General features: G+C 42.8%; 1 protein-coding gene across 1 annotated transcript in view; it reads left to right on the forward strand.

Annotated features, from left to right (window-relative positions):
* CACNA2D3 (calcium voltage-gated channel auxiliary subunit alpha2delta 3) overlaps window positions 1-13,413 on the forward strand; it is an 821,063-nt gene that overhangs the window by 182,366 nt on the left and 625,284 nt on the right. The window lies entirely within an intron of this gene.

Below are 13,413 nucleotides of genomic sequence, written 5' to 3' on the forward strand. Positions count from 1 at the left end.
AGGAAGTGTGGCTGGTAGAAAGCTGTAGATAGGGCCTCATACCAATGCAAACTGGATGTGGCAAGTGTTAAAGGTCAGCCACCTTTTAAGGTTAAATAAGGTAAGTGGCAACCCTCCCCAAAAATTTCTAGAAAATTGCCCCCTCCCACAGAAGAAGGGAGGGGGAAATCGAGTGCTTAAAAAAGAGCTGAGAGGAATTTTGGGCTGAGCTCTTGTAGCAGATAATTCCCCTTTACATTTTGTGTACTTGTACCGATCTACTTAGAGCTGTCTTCCCCAACTGGATGCCATCCAGATATGTTGTACTACATTCCCCATAATCCCCAATGATTGACCCTGCTGTCTGGGGATGATGGGACTTGTAGTCCAATTCATCTGGAGGGTGCCATGTTGTGGAAGTCTGACTTAGGATCTTAACACTCATGGTACCTCAGTGCAGTGCTGTGGAAATGGACATGTGGAAGGACTTCAGAACAACAAGGTTGATGATGGCCTTTGTTTCGTTATACCGCAAGCAGAAGTGTTTAACTTTAGATAACACAGTTGTCTTCTCTTTGTGCATTTCAAATTCCTGCTTTAGAGCGCTTCGTTTAGAAAAGTTGAAGGGCAATGGTAGACAGACAAACAGACAGATGACAGCGAAGTGTGTATAGTGAGCACATGGTGGGGAAGTGAATTCACATGCCTCATCTTCATGGGTGCTGTACTCTACAGATGGTGCACACTTGTGACACACATAAACTTTCTTTACTCCATCCTCTAGCTATCAGTATTTCTTTTTAATACAAAAGAAAGCAGTTCAGAGATGGAGACCTGGAATTAAATGTCAGAATCTCCCTACTCTGTAGAGACACATGAGTTATTTTGAAAGCCGTGTTGGCAGTAATTGGTACATGGTTTTTGACTATTGCTATTCATTTTGTTCTTGTCTTTGTAATAGGACTTCCCCAAGGATTAGTTGCTCTGAGCTATTGAATGCAATTTGTTGTTTTAGGACTATTTTAAAATTCATATTATTTGTGGAACACATTTTAAAAAGGGGACTGAAAAGCAAGCAAAAGATTCATTGGCATTATAAAGCAGGGATTCAGCAGTTCTGTGGGAGCACAGGAAACCTGCAGGATACATATTGGGCACAGAATTTGGCTTCCTGTGAATTTCAGGTTTCATTAAAAAAAAAAAAAAAAAAAGAGCACGTTTCTAGACCTTAGGCCTAAAGTGCATGGACAACACCTGCTGAACTCTCTGAAGCCAGTGGCATGGCTGGACAATGGTTTCAGTGAATGGGCATGGAGCTTCAATGCTCTGCAAAACTCATTGCCCCTGCCCATTACTAGCAAAACCAGAATAAATTGTGCAAAATAATAAATATGGCAAACTAAATGAACAGAAAGTATGCAACTCTCCTCAATTTGCATAATTTATACAGTATTTTGCTTTTCTTGGCACTGAATTTGGATTACTTTGGTGCAGAATTTCTGTTTTATTTGGGTGTTGTTCTTTTAGCATGGAGTATTCACAGCCTTATGGATAACGAAAAGTTGCATATATTTGTTTATATCTGCTGTGTTCTGAAATGGCAAGGCTGTTTTGCTACTTTCACTTAGAGCTGATCCCAGATGGATATCATAGCCTTTCATAGCAACCTGACGCTTCATTTCAGACAGGTAGCCTGGAGACACTCAGGAAGGGATGCTGGCTTCCATCACTCTCCCTGCTTTCTGCTCAAACTGAGCATGTCCAGCATCTCTCCGCTGCTTCCCCCTTGTAAAACTCTAGTGGTCATTCACACATTCTGGGATGGAGGGACAGGAGATTCTAGAATAAGTTGAAGGTGAGGAAACAGCATATTTTGATCAACTGCAGCTTTGGGTGGATTTAGGAAGCCAGGATTTCTGACATACAGAGTTTCAAAAAACCAGATTTGTGAGGCAGCCGTAAGTAGGATGTCCTCAGAACTGACAGCATTTTACATCCCTTCAGAATATTCGAGTGTATTGTAATTGTAGAAATGACTATGCATTAAAAGCAACTGGATGTGTTAGTCCAGCCTTTATTTCCAGCTGATGACCCACAACCAGACTTCAGATTTAGATGGAGCAGCCTGATCCCATGGTCCAGCTAATACGGCCATTGCTCATTTCTGCTTGAAGTGGCACAAGCTAGTTAAGTACTCTGTGTCAGAAACCAGCACCGTTTGCTGTTTGGTTACCCACTAGAAATTAAAGTGCTTTGTGAACAGCACAAAATGTTCAAAACTTAGAGCTGAACCATACCTTACAGCAGTAGCATGGCAGCCACTGCAGTTTGGTGGCCCCAACACCACTCTGGTAACATCTTGAAGGAAATGCTTCATGCAGATCAGGGGTGGGGAACTTCTCTCAGCCTCAAGGCCAAATTCAATTTTGGGGAAGCTCTTTGGGGTCGCACTCCAGGACTGGGTAGGGCTGAAGGCAAAGAGGACAGGCCCAGTGGCAAAGGGGGTGGGGCCAGAAATACAAAGATTACCAGCATATTGTAGCTTAAAGCTGTTTTTGCCAGTAGCGAAGCCTTAGGAAAGGCATCTCAATGTTTTAGAACAAACTATTGGTGATCAGGGGAAAGTGAGTGGGGCCAGTGGAAGGCCCAATCTGGCCATCTGGGGAACCTTGGATGGCCAGATTGGGACCCTAAGAGGTCTCCATTTGGCTCCGAGGCCTGATTCCCCACTCCTGGTGTAGATAAAGCCAGGAATGTTGTTACTTTCCATAGTAGTATCGCAGGCTCCCAGACCAAAGGGCCACTGGTGTAAGCAAACCCTGCTCACCTGACTCGCTTTTTTTAAAACCTCAGTGGGATGGCAGAGGTAATGGATGAATCAGGCTTTGATCTACAGCTGCCATCTTTTGCTCATGTTCTTCTCTCTGTCAGAAGGAGAGCAGTGCATCCTGCTAGGTGAGAGCAGGGATGGAAAGGCAAAGGGAAGTCCAGACTTACGGCATGATGTCTTACACATGTCTACTTAGAAGTAAGTCCCACTGTGTTCCATGGGGCTTACTCTTGGGTGAGTGGATATAGGTTTGCGGCATCGGTCACTTAGTCCTACCCGTTTAACCCGTGATCGGAATTATTAGTCTCATGGTTTTAGGAAGGGCTGCTGGGCCTGCATGACTGTAACAGGAGGTTTTCTGCTATACTTCTGGGTCATTGGACTGTATTATAATGCCGTTTAGCAGTGGCAGCAGGAGCTAGCCAACTGCCATAAATGAACAGCAATCTTCCTACAAGAGAGTAGAGGGAACAGAGGAGAACTGTGTTTTCTTTCAATAAGAAAACAGTGCAGTTTGTAATGTGAATTGTCTTAACAAATTCGTAAGGTGTTTCAAAATACTTTGGCTGTTGTAAAACATGGTACTATCTGATAAATAGAAATACTTTTCCCAGTTGTGGTGAAAGCAATTAAAGAATCCATTGCAGATTCATTGAGGAAAACCAAATGGGCCTTGACCCCTTGTAGAAAACCACTGGGCCTTGATGACTCTTTCCCCTCTTCCCAGATGTAACAGAATCCAGACTGGAGCAGGCGCAAGCCCCAGATCCAGCCTTTGAAGTCACATGCACAGGCGCTAGGAGTTCGCTAGCATGTCAACAGCCACCTGGAGCCTTCAGAGAGGTTGGCCAAGGAAAGGGGCTGTGATTTCTTGGTGGGATGGAGCTGTTTAAATGGGCCACTGGATGCAGGTGAGGAGGGAAGGAGGGATGAGGATGGTGCTGGCCTTTGATGAGGTGGAAACTTTGCAGATGAGGGAGAATAAATTGTTATCCAGCCAGGGCTGGATGCCACAGGTTGAGATAAGGTGGAGGGGTGGAAGGCATATGATCCTTCCCCTTGCAGGGATAATGAAGGGTCTCAGCCCCCACCTGGAAATAAGGAAAGGAGGCTGGATAGCCCTAGAACCAGCAACTTCCCTGCCCGAGGAGGCGGGGCAAAGAAACCAGTCAGCACTCCCACCAATTTCAACAGCTGCTGCATTGAGCCAAATTTTGTTGCCTAGAGGCCTATTGGCCTCAAGAGGTCCAGATGCTCAATCTGTTGTAATTTATGTCAGTCACCCTCCATGGCAGAGATGGCACCCTGGACAAAGAAGGCCTAGGGAAGATGATTACCAAGCAGCTTTCCTTGAACAGGAGGAGCTGGAGCCAGCAGAGAAGGAGCTCAAGCTTATCACTGTGGGATTGCCCACAGGGGTTGGGGAGCAGTTGACCTCTATCAAGAGGCCCTAAGGGCAGAAGGAACTCTTTGCCTCGAGTGAAAAGGCCTCCACCTTGTTTTCTGATGTAATTAGAGGGGCCAGTAAAGGCTTACCTGACCGTTGCCGAAAGATCCGAGGTATTGGCAAGTTATTGCCAGGTATTGGCCAAGTATTGGTGCTTCCGGAATCCAGTCCTCTTCCTGGTTGGAGAGATTTTTTTTTATATCAGAGGCCTCTTCCCCAAGGAGCAGGGACAGGAACCTTGCATCCTGATTCCTGACTCGTATCTTTTTGGACATGCCCAAAGATCAAATTATTGTACGTAACAAGGGTCAAGATAAAAATGTACGGATATCCTTTTTGATATCCTACATTGTTAAGTCATATAATATATTGTTAAATTGAAAAACCAGTAAAATATATTAGAAAAATTATTCTGGAATGAAGTTTCGAACAATACTCAGCAGGATATCAGTTGCCTGCAAATCCCAAACTACACTAATGAAAGGATCACCTGGCGCCAATATTGTGGTCTTGTGCACTGCTGTTCACTTCTACTTGATTACTATTATTTATGTTTTTTATACTGTAGTTTTAAACTTTTAAACTTGTGTATTGTCTTGAATTTTATGGGTTTAATTGTTGTGAATAACCTAGAGAGCAGCATTCTGTAAAATGTCCAGCAGGTGATGGAAACCTAAGACATCAATGTGAATGTAAACGTTCTCTTCTATGACATTCTAATCCTGGGGTCCTGAAAGTGGTACCGTCAGACACAACCCTTGGTGCCTGTTAGACTCACTGCTACTCCTGATTTTGTATTTCTTTTATAGATTTTTTAAATTTATAAACATTAATTGAGAGGCAGGCATGCTGCAAAGTGAAGCACTGGTCTTCAGTGCAATCTTTATTCCTAAGAATGCCCCTGGGTCCCCATGTTAGGTTGTTTGTTCACTTTTGGTGTAGTGTTGTGTATTTGTCTGGGGTTTTCGTGTGGGTGGATTTCTTGCCTGTCTGTTTCTTTGAGCATCACCAGTTTGCCTTCTATGAAATGAATATTTCGTTGGCTTTGTGGGCATAAGTATACAATTTGGCATTTGGGTATATATGTCTCCCACCTCATACGTTTGCCTTCTATGAAATGGGAGCTGGGGCAGGAAACTATGGGTTCAGAAGACTGGCTTTTTGTTTTTGGAGATCAGATCTACTTCTGCCTTGAACTTAGTTTTTTGAAGAAGTTACTCTTCATTTGCCAGTTTCCTGACCAGTTTTGTCTTTGGGGAAATGGGTGCTTTGTGGCTCACTATGGCCACCATGGCACCCATTTTGTGTGAGTGGCCATAAGAGTCTCAAAATTCAAAATGTACAAACTGGCCCCAGAAGATTAGGGACCTCTGATAATCCAACCCTCCTTCCAGCAGCATATTTCAAATTTGACATAGGTACCCCATTTTGCCACTACCTTTACGAGCAAATACCTTAAGTATTGTTTATATACACAGAAGCATATTGGAGTAGCCTGAAATCAAACAATGTTTTGTTGACTGGCAGTGCTCAGGCACCTATTAGTCAGTTGAAGAGCTTGTATTTTACAAATGAAGAGAATGTTCAGTCTGCCACAATCATCTACCTGGCAGAAAGAGAAATGGTCATGTTGCTTCATTATGTTACTTGTAAAAAGGCACATAAAAGAAATAAATGAAAGAATCTGAAGAGGGTTTGTAAAGGTCATGTGCCAAATGAAGTACCACCAGCTTCATTGTTAAAAATATTCTCTCAGCTTTTTCAGAGACATAAAATGGTTTTTAACCAACAGTTTTCACTCTACTAATGTAGAGTGCTTTTAAAGATGGCTGTTTGATTTACACTGATAATGCTAAAAAAAAGGAGAGCACTTTCTTGAGTGCAATAGAATAGGCTTTCTTTTTCTTTTTGTTTTAAACTTTATGCTATAGCCATACAGAAAAATGTATGAAATCTTCTCATACAGAAGAGAAGATTTCCCCCTTTATTGGGCTTTTCTCCTGCTTTTCTTGCCCCTTCTTCTGACTACCTGGTGTTCACTGCTGAATTGATTCCCATTATAGGTGTACTGTGAAAAGTAATTGCTGTTGTACAGTAATTCAATTTCAGCACATTCACGCACCAGTAAACCAGCAGGGTTTATCAAGAGAAAACAGGGACGTTAAAGCTTTTTATCATGAAATTCCACATGTAGAGACCCATTTTTCTGAAGGGCAGAATATCAGCATTTGCATTTCATAAACATGGGCAATTGCAGATAAATATTTTTCTCCCCTCTGGTGTTGTTTTGCAGCCATCATTCAGACTTCTAGCAGCTACTATTAGTATGCTGTTGTTTAGGTTTGGCAAATATAATGCCAGTGTTACAGTTGTGCATATATGTGAAATGTCATTTAATATCTGCCTTGCTTCAAATGCAGTGTTAATATAAAGTAATTCCAAAGTTGAACCAGTTCTTTTGAATTAGAATGTAATCCCCATGTCTGCTGGTTTTGATGACTCAGCAATGAATGCTTTAAAAGGAGACATGGACACTGGTGGATAATCTGAAACTGTAGAAAATAGTCCAGAAGTAATGGAAGTGGTTTTGCCATAGATTGTATTGAGATTTAAAAAATTGTTCATAAAAATAAACAATCCACATTGTGGATTATGTTCAGTACATTTAGCTTTTATGTCCGAATTTATTTTAATCTTGGTATTTTAGTATTAATACTATTGCTACAAATAAATACAACTTCCCCCTTCTTCTTATTTTTGCTAAATGTACAAAATCATATATGATTTTAATATTTTCTTGCCATTCTTATTTTCCTAATTGAATATCTGTTGGTTAGACCTCCATTCTATGTCTCTCCATCCCACCTGTACACACAGAAAAACACCTACCCCTAAAGGCCTTTTTTATTATTCCAGTCAGCTTTCAGATTATTGTAGGATTCATTTTATAACTATTTTAGCTACTGGTATTATTTTTATATTTTACCGGCAGTGTCCAATGCCACTGCTCTGCTTATGCAGTTGACATAGTGCAAGTGTAAGCAACGTTTTAGCGCAATCCAAATAGTGTTTGCTGGCGTGGCATGTTTTTCAGGGAAATCCATCACACCAGCAGATGCTATTGGTGTTGCTCTAGAGGTCGTTTATGCTAGCACTACATAAATGGCGTGAGCAGCAGTGTGGACAATGTCCTATGTTTCATTCATTCATTAATTCATTAATTCATTACATTTCTATGCTGCCCAGTAGCTGAAGTTTTTTCGGCAGTTCACAACAATTAAAACCATAAAATACAAGATGATAAAATACAATATAAAAGTTTTAAACTACAGTATAAAAAATAAAAATAATAACCAAATAGAACCTAGCAGCAGTGCAAAGATTTAAAATACAGTACCAGATTTAAAACAGAAGCCCCTCCCCCCCAAATGCCTTGGAAAATAAAAAGGTCTTCACCTGGTGTTGAAAAGAGCATAACGTAGGTGCCAGGTAAGCCTCTCTGGGAAGCTCATTCCACAGCCTGGATGCCACAGCAGAAAAGGCCCTCTTCTTAGTAGCTGCCCACCTTACTTCCTTTGGTGGGGGCTCCTGGAAAAGGACTACTGAAGACTATCTTAGGGTCTGGGCAAGTGTATATGGAAGGAGACAATCCTTCAGGTAACCTTGCTCCAAGCCATAGGGCTTTGAATGTTAGTATCAGAACTTTGAATCGGGGCTGGAAATGGACTGACCGCCAGTGCAGATGGAAAAGTACTGGCATAATATGATGATATTGGCTAGTCCCTGTTAACCATCTTGCTGCCCTGTTTTTGACCAGCTGAGGTTTTCAGACCGTTTTCAAAGGCAACCCCACGTATAACGCATTGTAGTAATCCAAAGGAGAGGTTATCAGAGCATGGGTAACTGTAGCTAGGTTATCTCTGTCCAGATAAGAACATAGTTGCTATATCAGCCTAAGCTGATAAAAGGTGTTTTGTGCCACGGAGACTACCTGTGCCTCTAGTGACAATGCTGGATCCAAGAGCACCCCCAAACTAAGACCCTGATCCTTTAGGGGGAGTGCAACCTCATCCAGAACAGGTTGAATATCACTTAGCTGCACAGATGAACCACGCACTACAATACCTCCGTCTTGTCTGGACTGAGTCTCCATTTATTGGCCCTCATCCAGTCCATTACTGCATCTAGGCACTGGCTCAGAATGCCCACTGCCTCACCTGGATTTGATGAAAAGGAGAGATGGAGGTAGGACTCATCTACATACTGGCAACACCTCAGCCCATATCTTTGGATAACCTTCCCCAGCAGTTTCATTTAGATGTTGAACAGCAAGGGGGATAAAATAGAACCCTGTGGTACCCATGTCATAACTGCCAAGGGACAGAGCAATAATCCCCCAGCACCACCTTCTGGAATCATCCATCCAATAGGAGCAGAACCACTGCAGTGCAGTGCCTCCAACTCCCAGCCCAGACAACCTATGCAGAAGAATACCATGGTCGATGGTATCAAAAGCTGCTGAGTGGTCCAAGAGATCAAAAGGGTCACATACTCGCTGTCCTTCTCCCAGCAAAGGTGACCAAGGCATAGGGTGACCAAGGCAATTTCTGTTCCAAAACCAGGCATGAAGCCCAATTGAAATGGATCTAGATAATCAGTTTCATTCAAGTTGGCTGGCAACTACCTGCTCAAGCACCTTGCCTAGGAAGGGAATATTAGCAACTGGCCTATAGCTGTTAACATCTTCTGGGTCCATGTTAGGCTTTTTCAGGAGTGGCCTAATAACTGCTCCTTTAAAGTGGCTGGCTTTTTTGTAAACAACCTCTAATCAGCACGATCAGAGGTTGTCAGGATGATGTGCAAATCCAGGCCACTGATTTTTTTAGGGGCTAAACAACCCAGCGGTTAACCCAACAACAAACCAGCGGGTAATGGCTGGGTTGTTTAGCCCCTAAACAATTCCAACAGTCTGGGTTTGGACATCATGCTCCCAATCCCCAATCGCATTCTGTTTACAGAAAACAGAAGAAGCTCACAGACAATGCGTTTCCCTGCAGTCCTGGGTTAGATAACCCACGATTTCCCGTGAATTGTCAGGCACCTTTTGTTCCATTGTCTGCTGACGGATGGATGTGAATACTTTTTTCATCATGCGAAAACATACGCAACTAATTACCTAAGAGGTTTTGTAAGAATTTACATAATTCACCTTAGTACATAACATTTAGTGTAGTATCCCCCAGTCCAGTCAACTTTTTCCTCAGCAGAAACATGCGTATTTTCCTATGAATAAATATGTGTAAATTTTGGAAAAGTAAAAAAAAAAAAATCCAAAAGTCAATGGACTCCATGCTGCATGAGGGGGTCGCTGTGCAGCAGATTCCACAGGTTGGATTCTTAGAAATCTGAGCTCATTTTAGTCCATCTCGAATTTCTCCAGCATCCCTATCAGCTTGTAATGGTCCTGAATGCCCTCCACCTCCTTCTGCATAGACTGGAAATATTAAAAGAGCACATAGGAGCCCACATTTCACAAGTTCCCCAGGAAATTGGAAACTAAGGCTGATTCTTTCACTGATATGTCCCATGACCAGGGATTATGTTGTCCAATATCACAAATTGTGCTTGCTTACAACTTACCCTCCATGCATGCACACTTTTCCTGAGTCTTTCAGGCCCAAATCCAGAGGGAGAAGATGGAGTGCCTGGGACCAGCAAAGATGCCCCATGTTTTCCTGGTCCTGTATGGAAGTTGTAAGCAAGCACAATTTGTGACATTGCACAACATATTCACTGATTACAGGGCACATCAGTTAAGGCATCAGCTTTAGCTTCTGATTTCCTGGCTTTGTGGAGCTTGAGCCAACATGAGAAAGCCTTAACACTAGTCTTAAACCAGGAGGTTTTTAAATCATTGAATGTGTATGTGATTGTTGGTTTAAATCTCTTTTCATATTTGGGCTTTCAGGAATGGCAAAGTGGGAGAAGCTGGCTGTGGGATTCCGGGACTTATAGGACTTTTTTCTGTCTAAACATGCATAGGATTGCACCCTCAGTCAGTTCATCCTGCCTCTAGCCTCTTCCAAATACATATGTGTATGACTGCGCTATAAAGGCATTTCAAGATGTACTTCATTTTGCTTACATTGCAGCCTATGTATCATATTTTTATTTGGGAACACGTATAGCTGGTGGCTGTTTTGTGAAGTACAGAATGTTAATTTCTTTCAGTCACCCATAATTACAATTCAGTACCATGCAAGTAATGTTATGATCATCACTACCACTGCACCAGTCTAGTTTCCTAAACTATCCACGTGGTTACAGAGGCACATTTTATTATTTTTAGTTTTAAAAAAAAAATCTGGGTGATCAAATTGTGTTGTTTTCTCTAACTGTGGATTGAGAGGTAACTGTACAGAAATAATGAGCAAGAGGAATGAAAATGGGGAAACTGAATTGGAGGTGATCTTCCTATTAATTTAGGGGACTACATGAGCAATCCTATGGCCCCCAGGCAGTGTCCAGGTTTGGATGATCACGGGAGAAAAGAAGCCATCATGGCTTCTCTCCCTGCCCATGTGCGTGCTGTGTGCGTGCCTGTGATTCACATAACACCTGCGCTGCAGCACAGGTTGGCGTGTTGTGCAAACACAGTGCATGGTGGGGGTGGCTTCATACCCACCCTACAACCCATCACATGCAGTAGGGGTTGTAGGGTGGGTTCAAAGCCAGCCCCACCATGTGCTGGGTTCACATGACATGGCAACCCACACTGCGGCACGGGTAATTATGCAAACAACAGTCGCACGCACAGTGCGTGCGCATGCAGGGGGGAAGCCACGATGGCTTCTTTTCCCCCTGCAATCGTCCAGTATCTGAGGGGCCATAGCATACTGGGGATTTTTCTCTCTGAGGAGGCTGAAGACAGGGCTACAGTCCCAGAAGGGAAAAATCCCCACTCATATTTCTGCCCCTCCCACTTCCTTACCCCTCCCAGCCACTGCAGAAAATTCCCTGGCAGCTTCTCTCCTAAGAGCAATGTTGTAACCTAGAAGTGGATGGGAAGGGAGGAAAGGGGGCATGCCAGTGGACAGGACAGGGAGAGGAAGGAGGGCATGGATCCACAAGCGTCTTGGCCTCCGTCCCCCAGCTAGGTAGGTGAGCCAGGCTTGCTCAGGTGCCCGTCTGTCTCAAAATACAACGAAGGAGGACAGAGAGGCTGAAAAAGCCTCCAGTGCTCCTCCTGGTCTGCCTGGCTCTTGCTAGCAGGGCCTAGGACAGATGGAGGGCTCTGAAACTGGAGCCCTCCATCTAACAAGTGTCAGTCCTGTAGAATTGGACTCTACATTAATTTTACAGGAATTTATTTCAAGGTGATATTGAGAAATTAGTTGGCTTGCCTTCTGTGAAATAGGTGTTTAGTTTGTAGCATAAAATGGTGAGATCAAAAGACTGTTTTTGTGTTTGCGGGCTAAGACCCAACCATTGACTTGTACTCAGTTTGTGGTGTTGGGCAACACATTTGTCTCCACCTAGTTCAATACTCTGTAGCAGTGGCCAGCCAGATGCCTTTGGGAAGCTTACAATCAGCAGGGCATGAGGACAGCATCTTCTCCCTGCTTGTCCCAGCATTTGGTATTCAGAGAGAGAGAGAGAGAGAGGCATGTGTTATGCCTGGTTCTATGAGCCCTGTCTGTGCATGAGGAAGAAAGAAGCCTCAGACTTTGGTGTTATGTACCTCATAACAAGAAAGAAAGAAAGAAAGAAAGAAAGAAAGAAAGAAAGAGAAAGAAAGAAAGAAAGAAAGAAAGAGAAATAACAATATATCAGGAAAGAAAGAGAAACAATAAATAATAAATTGGTGAGCGGGAAAGGAAAATACTTTTGTCCAAATGATTTTAGGATGTTACATTTTGTATTGTGAGGGTTAAGAGAGAATCACCTTTATATCTGAAACATCAGTCGAAATCACATTTTCTGTATGTGCAGTGTGTTTTATTACACCCCCTTTCTAGTCTGTTGAGAAGGATTTCTCGTCACTTGGTCAAGGCTAGAGTGGGAAACAACAATACCCTTGAGATGAAAAGCAAATTCTGTCATCATTCAGGTTCTCTCTTCCCCCTCCTTTTTGCGTCTGTGAAAGGGGTGACGCAGGAAATTATTATGATTATGATTCAATGTATTAAATTTATTAGACACCTTTTGTTAAAAAAGACTCAAGGTATCTTACAGGAGGGGTTAAAACATACAAAAGGTTAAAACAATTCAAAAACAGCTAAAAATCAGTTAACATGTCAAGATCGTGTAAAACAACTAAATTAACAAGTCCCATCATATGCCATCAGATTCCTGGGAGTAGAGGAAAGTCTTAACCTGATGTCAAAAAGATGACAATGTTGGCGTCAGGCTGACCTCACTGGGGAGAGCATTTTACAAAGGTGGGGTGGGAAAACCACTGAAAAGGCCCTCTCCCTCATTGCTGTACTCCAAAACCCGCTTGGAGGAGGCCCTCAGATATTAACTGTAGTGTAGGTGTAGGTTCATACTGTGAGAGGCGCTCTGTCAGGTATTATGGTCCATGTAAGGCTTTATAGGACAAGACCAGCACCCTGAACTGAATTTATAGGACAAGACCAGCACCTCAGAAACATACAGGCAGTCAGTGCAGGTGGGCTAGAATCGGTGCTGTATGTTCTGGCTGTCAGTCTGGCTGTTGCATGTTGGACAAACTGCAGTTTCTAAACCATGTTCAAAAGCAGACCCATATAGAGTGCATTGTAGTAGTCTAATCTGGAGGCTACCAGAACATAGACGACTGAAGCCAGATAATTCCTGTCTAGATAGGGACATAGCTGGGCCACCCAACGAAGTTGGTAGAAGGTACTCTGTGCTACTAAGGCCCCTTGAGACTCAAGTGACAATGATGACACCAGGGGAACCCCCAAGCTATGAACTTTCTCTTTCAAAGGGAGCATAACCCCATCTGGAAGAGGCGGAACACCCTCCATCTGGTCAGGAGTGAAAATAATGCATTAACTGTTAAAAAACAGGACCATGTTTATGCAGATTTATTTAAATGTGAATTAATTCCTACAAGTGGTATATGTGTTTGTTTTAAAATGTATATCCAATCCGATTAGCATAGCTTTTTGAG

This window comes from Heloderma suspectum, chromosome 2 (genome assembly GCF_057233095.1).
Source record: "Heloderma suspectum isolate Gila_16-S chromosome 2, 16-S_ref, whole genome shotgun sequence".
NCBI lineage: Eukaryota > Metazoa > Chordata > Lepidosauria > Squamata > Helodermatidae > Heloderma > Heloderma suspectum.